Raw genomic sequence first — 7,253 nt, 5'->3', positions numbered from 1 at the left:
TACCTTTTGTTACATCCTAAAACCCACAATAGAATGGAAAACAGATTTTAAAATTTAATTAAAAAAATTTTTTTTAAAACCAGTGTTCTCAATCTTGGAATCCACCTGGGGAACATGAAACCCCTGATACCTGGGTCCCAAACCCAGAGGTTCTGATTTAATTGGCCTCTGTGTCAACCCCAAGGGCGTTGCGTTTTCACAGCTCCAGGTAACACTAAAGTGCCACGTGATTGAGGACCACGTGGCTTAAACAAATAGGTTATACGTGAAACGGTTAACGTCTTGATGTCTCTACCTGTATACAGGAGACCAGAGCTCTCCCTTCCATGCCACCAGTTATTTCTGGGGCTCCCCACGGCCCCAGAAGAACTTCATTTGGGCTCCCAAACAGGTCTATGAGTGGCAGCCACCGCCTTGCCTTCGCCAGGGTTCTCTCTGGTTCTCATCTACAGCCCACGAGGCCGCTTGGAGCGCCCCCTGTTGCCACTGACGGGCGCTGAGCATCTGTCGGCGGGAAGAAAGGCCTCCTCCGGGTCCTGTTTCCGAGGCTGGTTCTCACGGTTTTCAACAGTTCCCCAGCGGCTAGGACTCGCCCCCTAACCGAGTGGTCAAAGATCCTGACTTCCCAGCTTGACTGGGAGTACCGATCTGGCTCTCTCCTCCCGTCCTCCTCCTCTCTCACTTTGGCCTCACCCCAACGCCTTTCTTCTGCCAACTGGGGGCGGGTTGGAGGGGCGGGGCGGCGGAGGAACACCTGGACTGATGACGCACAGGATTCTGGGGGTTGTGTGTGTGGAGGGGAGGGTGATGTGTCTCCACCAGTAGCGACTGGCTAAAGGTGCTCAGTTTTTGTTTGTTTGTTTGTTTGTGGTACGCAGGCCTCTCACTGTTGTGGCCTCTCCCGTTGCGGAGCACAGGCTCCGGACGCGCAGGCTCAGCGGCCATGGCTCACGGGCCCAGCCGCTCCGCGGCATGTGGGATCTTCCCAGACCGGGGCACGAACCCGGGTCCCCTGCATCGGCAGGTGGACTCTCAACCACTGCGCCACCAGGGAAGCCCGAAAGTGCTCAGTTTTAGGAATTCCATCTGTGTTAAAGCAATAGAAATGTGGTATAGAGACGTTTAGAAATAGAAGCCCAGCAGTGGGCTCTGAGGTCCCGCGGATGTGTCGCTTGCTTCAACAGTGTTTGGATTGAACTGACCCAGTGACGCCCCTTGCTCCAACCACCCTCTAAACTTTTTTCCAGTTGCAACCTTCAGAATCGGCCCTCGGCTATCCTCGGCCACCGGGACTGGCCAACACCATTTTTTGAGTTTAACTTCTTATTACTGATCAACCATGAGTGCCCATATTCTTCAGAATTATTCCGCGGAGGTAGAGGCTGTCGTCAACCGCCTGGTCAACGTGCATCTGCGTGCCTCCTACACCTACCTCTCTCTGGGCTTCTATTTCCACCTCCACCATGTGGCTCTGGAGAGCGTGGGGCACCTTTTCCAGGAATTGGCTGAAGAGAAGCACGAGGTGTCAAGCCTGTCTTGAAAACACAAAACTAGTGCAGCTGCCGCAAGCCCTTCCAGGATGTGCAGAAGCCATCTCAAGATGAGTGGGGTAAAACCCAGGACGCTATGGAAGCCACCGTACTCATGGTCTGCCCGCGCAGACTTCCACCTCTGTGACTTCCTGGAGAGCCGCCTCCTAGATGGGCAAGTGAAACTCATCAAGAAGATGGGCGACCACCTGACCAACCTCCGCAGGGTGGCTGGTCCCCAGGCGGGGCTGGGCGAGTATCTCTCCCAAAGGCTCACCCTCAAGCACCACTAGGAGCCTCGGAAGCCCAGCGACCTTTGAGGAGTCCCTCTGGTGTCAGGGCTTCTCTCTGAAGCCCCTCTCTGCAACCACTAGGCAGCTTTTTAAACACCCTGGAGCCCTCTCCCAAGCCTTCGATCAAATGGAAACAATAAAGCTTTTTGCAGGGGGGGAAAAAAAGAAGCCCACGTGAAGGTCATTTACCAGATAATACTTAAAGTGAAATGATTAGCTATGTGGCCTCAGGCAAGTCCTTTACTTCCACTTCTCTGAACCCATTTCCTACCTTGAAAAATGGGGAGATGTGAAACGAAAGCAGGGAAATTGGGAATCAAAAGCAGACTGGTCTGGATTTGATTCTTCTCTTCTGGTTTAAATTCAAGGAATTAGGGAGTCTTTTCAAGGCAAGGACAGTACACTGGCAGACATCCATGGTGACATCTTCCATGGTGTGAAGTGTGTGGTTAAGAAGGTGGCTCTGGAGACAGCAATTACCATCAGGGTAACCTTAGGTAAGTTCATTAATCTCCCTGTGCCTCAGTTTCCTCATCAGTAAAATGGGATAGTAACTGCCTTTATTATAGGACACAAATATTAACTATTAATAGTAACGATTGGGAAAGAAAATCAGAGAGTGAATAAAAAGATTTTTTTCCAACACCATCCCATTCTCTAAAATGGTACTCCAGCATCACCCAGGTTCTTGTTACAAATGCAAATTATTGGACCCCACCCCAAACCTACTCAATCAGAAACTATGAGGGTCAAGGCCCAGGAATCTGTTTTGGAATCTTTCTGGAATCTCTAGGGCATTCTTATGCATGCTAAAGTTTGAGCAGCACCGTTCTAGAATCTTCCTCCCCAAAGTGTGGTCCAAACCCCAGAATCATCAGCATCTCCTGGGAATTTGTTAGACATTCAGAATCTTGGGCCTCACTCTGGATGTGCTAAATTGTAATCTGTGTTTTAACAAGATCCCCAGGTATTTCTATGTACATTAAATCTTGAGAAGCACTGCCCTAGACCTGCATCTTTAATTTAGTAGCCACTAGCCATGTGTGGCTATTAAAATTAAAATTAATTAAAATGAAATAACATTAGAAATTCAGTTCTTCAGTCACACTAGCCATATTTCAAGTGCGCAAGAGCCACATGTGGCTAGTGGTTACAGTATTGGACACTGCAGATTATAGAACATTTCTACCATCTCAGAAGGTTCTATTGGACAGTACAGCTCTAGAATAATTATTACTATAATTATTTTTTTGTGACCACAGAGCATCTAGATGAAGCAGATCACCTGGGACAAGGTTGACAGACTCTAATGTTTAAATGAGCCAAGCAGGTGAAATACGTGAATGAAGTAGACCAATTATAAGAGAATCAAAAGCACAAGAGCAATGGTAAATGGCCAGTGATACTCCACATCCATGCTGGGACTACAACTGGGAGTGCTGGTGACTGTGGTAATCTGAGAAAAGCATGTTTAGATACAGCCAATGTTACCATGGAGGAGGCTAAGCCCAGGCTAGGATAGATTGTTCTATTTTTGTTTAAGAAGCTAGACATCTGGATTTTTATGTGATTCTTAAATTTTGATTACTAAGTCAAAATTAAAAAAATGCTGTGCTAGCCAAGGAAACATTCATGAAAGCCTCGTTTGGCCTTGATGTTGTGACCTTGAAATCAAGCTGTCTGGTTCTGCTTTGCAAGGTCAGTTGTTTGCCTTGTGCAAGTCCTCCTTTCTTGCCTCTGTTTCTTCTTTCTTCTCTTCTTTTGATCTTTTCTTTGCTTTCCCTTCCCTTTTTTCTTTTCTCTCTCCTCCTTTAATTTTTCTTTCATTCAGTAAGCATTTATTGAATGCTGTCTTTGTGCCAGGCATGATGCTAGAGACTCAGGATACAAAGATGAATCAACATTGCCAGTCCACTCAAAGAGCCCACAGTTTAGTGGGAGACTCAGCTATGAGCATAGATAATGAGAGTGCAGTTTGAGGAGTGCTGTAGTAGAGGTATGTCCAAAGCCTTATGGAGTGGTAAATAATGGAGTAAGCCAACTTTGAGGGGGAGGGATCAGAGAGGTCTTCACACATGTGGGATATCTGAGCTGAGTGTTGAAGGATGTGCAGGAGTTTTCCAGGTTGAAGGGTGGGGATAGAAGTGGGAGAGGGTATTTTTAGTGGAAGGAACAGCTTGGAGGCTTGACAGTACTTTGTGTGTTTAGCAAGAAAATTTCTGGGGGGCTGATGTGTAAAGTATTATATATAAAGTGATTTACTAGACCTCCTTGTTCTTAAATGTTTGTCTGCTAGCCACTCTCTGCCACTGTTTGAGCCACTTCCTCCTACCCCCAGGCTCCTTTCACCCCAGCCTTGTACCCCTGAATCTACAACCTGCTTCTAGAACCTCACCTCCCACCTTTCCCCTCCCCTGCTGTCTTTCTACGCCCTTCTCCCTCCTGCCAAGATCTTGCTCCATCCACTTAAAATTCAGAGTGCCCTTTACATATTCAAAACCATCTGGTGCTCAGCCAACCAGAGGGAGAATAAAGATGCTGAGATTGTTAACCCATTTAAATGTCAATGACTCTGAGGTTTTTATTTGGATCCTGATTAAACAAAGTGTTAGAAACCTAAGACAATTTTTTTGAAGTATAGCTGATTTACGATGTTGAGTTAATTTCTGCTGTATAGAAAATTGACTCAATTATACACACACACACACACACACACACACACACACACACACACATATATATATATATATATATATATACGTTCTTTTTTATATTCTTTTCCATTATGGTTTATCTCAGGATATTGAATATAGTTCCCTGTGCTGTACAGTAGGACCTTGTTGCTTATCCAACCTGAGACAATTTATGAGATGGTTGGAAGTTTGACCACTAACTGGATATTAATGATTGACATATTTAGGTGTAATAATGGTATTGTGGTCATGTTAAAATGAAAGTCTTAATCTTTAGAGATGCATCGGATATTTATAGATGAGTTGATGTGAAGTCTGGGATTTGCTTCAAAATTACATAGGAGTGAGGGGAATTGAGGTACACATGAAACAAGATTGGCTATGAATTTGTTATTGTTGAACCTGGGTGATAGGTACATAAGGGTTCATTATGTTAGACTCTCTAATTCTCTGTATGCTTGCATATATATAATATTCAAAATACTCCATGCTATTTGTTGAATTGTGTCTTTCAAAAAGATATGTTGAAATCCTAACTCCTGGTACCTCTGAATGTGACCTTATTTGGAAATAGGGTCTTTTCAAATGTAATCAAGTTAAGATGAGTTTATTAGGGTGGGCCCTAATCCAGTATGACTGGTGTTTTTATAAGAAGGGGGAAATTTAAACAGTCAACTAATATTTGACAAGGGAGCCAAGAATACTCAACAGGGAAAGGATAGTCTTATCTATTGAAATAAATCGTGTTGGGAAAACTAGCTAACCACATGCAGAATACAGTTGGACCTGTATTTTATACTGCTTAAATGATTAACTCAAAATGGATAAAAGACTAAAACATAAGACCTGAAACCATAAAACTCCTAGAAGAAAACATAGGTGGTAAGCTCCTTGACATTGGTCTTGGCAATAATTTTTTGAATATGACACCAAAAGAACAAGCAACAAAAGCAAATATTAGTAAGTGGGACAACAACAAACTAAAAAGCTTATGCACAGCAAAAGAAACAATCAACAAGATTAAAAGGCAACCTATGGAGTGGGTGAAAAATATTTGTAAATAATATACCTGATAAGGGGCTAATATCTAAAATATATAAAAAATTCATACAACTCAATAGCAAAAAACCAAATAATCCCATTAAAAAATGGTCAGATGACCATAATAGACATTTTTCCAAAGAAGACATAAAGATGGCCAACTGGTACATGAAAAGATGCTCAACATCACTAATCATCAGGGAAATGCAAATCAAAACCACAATGAGATATCACCTTACACCTCTTAGAATGAGTATCATCAAAAAACAAACAAAACCCCGAGATAACAAGTGTTGGTGAAGATGCAGAGAAAAGGGAACCCTTGTGCACTGTAAATGGAATGCAAGTTTGTGCAGCCACTATGGAAAACAGTATGGGGTTCCTCAAAAAATTAAAAATAGAACTGCCATATAATCTAGCAATCTCACTTCTGGGTATATATCCAAAGGAAATGAAAACAGGATCTTGAAGAGATATCTGCACTCCCATGTTCATTACCTCTTTATTCATAATAGCCAAGATGTGGAAACAACCTAAGTGTCTGTCAACAGATGAATGGATAAAGTAGATGTGGTACATATACACAGTGGAATACTGTTCAGCCACGAGAAAGAAGGAAATCCTGTTCTTTGTGTCAACATGGATGAATCTTGAGGGCATTATGCTAAGCGAAATAAATCAGACAGAGGAAGACAACTGCTGTATGGTATCACTTTTACATGGAATCCCCAAAAGCCAAAAATCATAGAACAGAGAATAGAATAGTGGTTTACCAGGATAGGGGAAATAGGGAAATGTTGGTCAAAGGGTACAAACTTCCAGCTATACGACAAATAAGTTCTGAGGACCCAAGGTACAGCGTGGTGATTATAGTTAATAATACTGTATTATATACTTGAAAGTATATAAAAGTAGATCTTAAATGTTCTCACCACAAAAAAGAAATGGCAAGGATGTGAGGCAATGGAGGTATCAATATTAGCTAATGGTGTGGTGGTAATCATTTTGCAGCATATAAGTGTATCAAATCAACGTGTTGTACACCTTAAACTTTCATAGTGTTATATGTCAGTTATATATCACTGAAGGTGGAAAAAAACAGGAAAGGGGGAATATGGACAGAGACACATAGGGGAAGTTCCATGTGACTGGCGGAGGCAGAGACTAGAGTGGTTAGCTGCCAAGAAACCCAAGGATTGATGGCTACCGCCAGACTAGTAAGAGGCAAGGAAGGATTCTCCTCTTGAGTCTTCACAGGGAGCATGATCCTAACAAGACCTTGATTTCTAGCCTCCGGAACTGTGGGGCAATAAATGTTTGTTGGTCAAGTTACCCGGTTTGTGGTTCTTTGTTTTGGCAGCCCTAGGAAACTAATGCACTCCATAATAAAAAGTTAAAATCGTAACTACATAACTTAAACTCTTCTTTTTTTCTTTGCTTCCTCTTCTACCACATCATAATCTAAACATCTTCAGATAGGTCCATCTTGGACATGATATTCTGTTACTTTGAATAAGGACAATGACAGAGAACTGAAAATCTAAATAAGAGGGAGAGGTTGAGGTAGAGGTAAGGAAGGTGGGATTAGAAGAAAACTAGACAAATGCATAAACCACCGCACACAACTACACAGCCCCACAAGACCCCTAGAATTTCCTGAATAAGCCAAGTTCCTCTGGGCCTCTGTTAGTTCCTTC

At 42.9% G+C, this 7,253-nt stretch overlaps 1 pseudogene across 1 annotated transcript; it reads left to right on the top strand.

Moving 5' to 3' along the window:
* Positions 1–1,339: 1,339 nt before the first annotated feature.
* On the top strand, positions 1,340–1,888 carry LOC309815297 (ferritin light chain-like; annotated as a pseudogene). Its single transcript has one exon. The product of its transcript is annotated as a ferritin light chain-like (transcript).
* The last annotated feature ends 5,365 nt before the right edge of the window (positions 1,889–7,253 follow it).

Source organism: Mesoplodon mirus, assembly GCF_964341445.2.
Source record: "Mesoplodon mirus genome assembly, chromosome: 2".
In the NCBI taxonomy this organism is placed as follows: Eukaryota; Metazoa; Chordata; class Mammalia; order Artiodactyla; family Ziphiidae; genus Mesoplodon; species Mesoplodon mirus.
The sequence above is the reverse complement of the archived record's forward strand: the minus strand, read 5'-3'. Positions and strand labels throughout refer to the sequence as shown.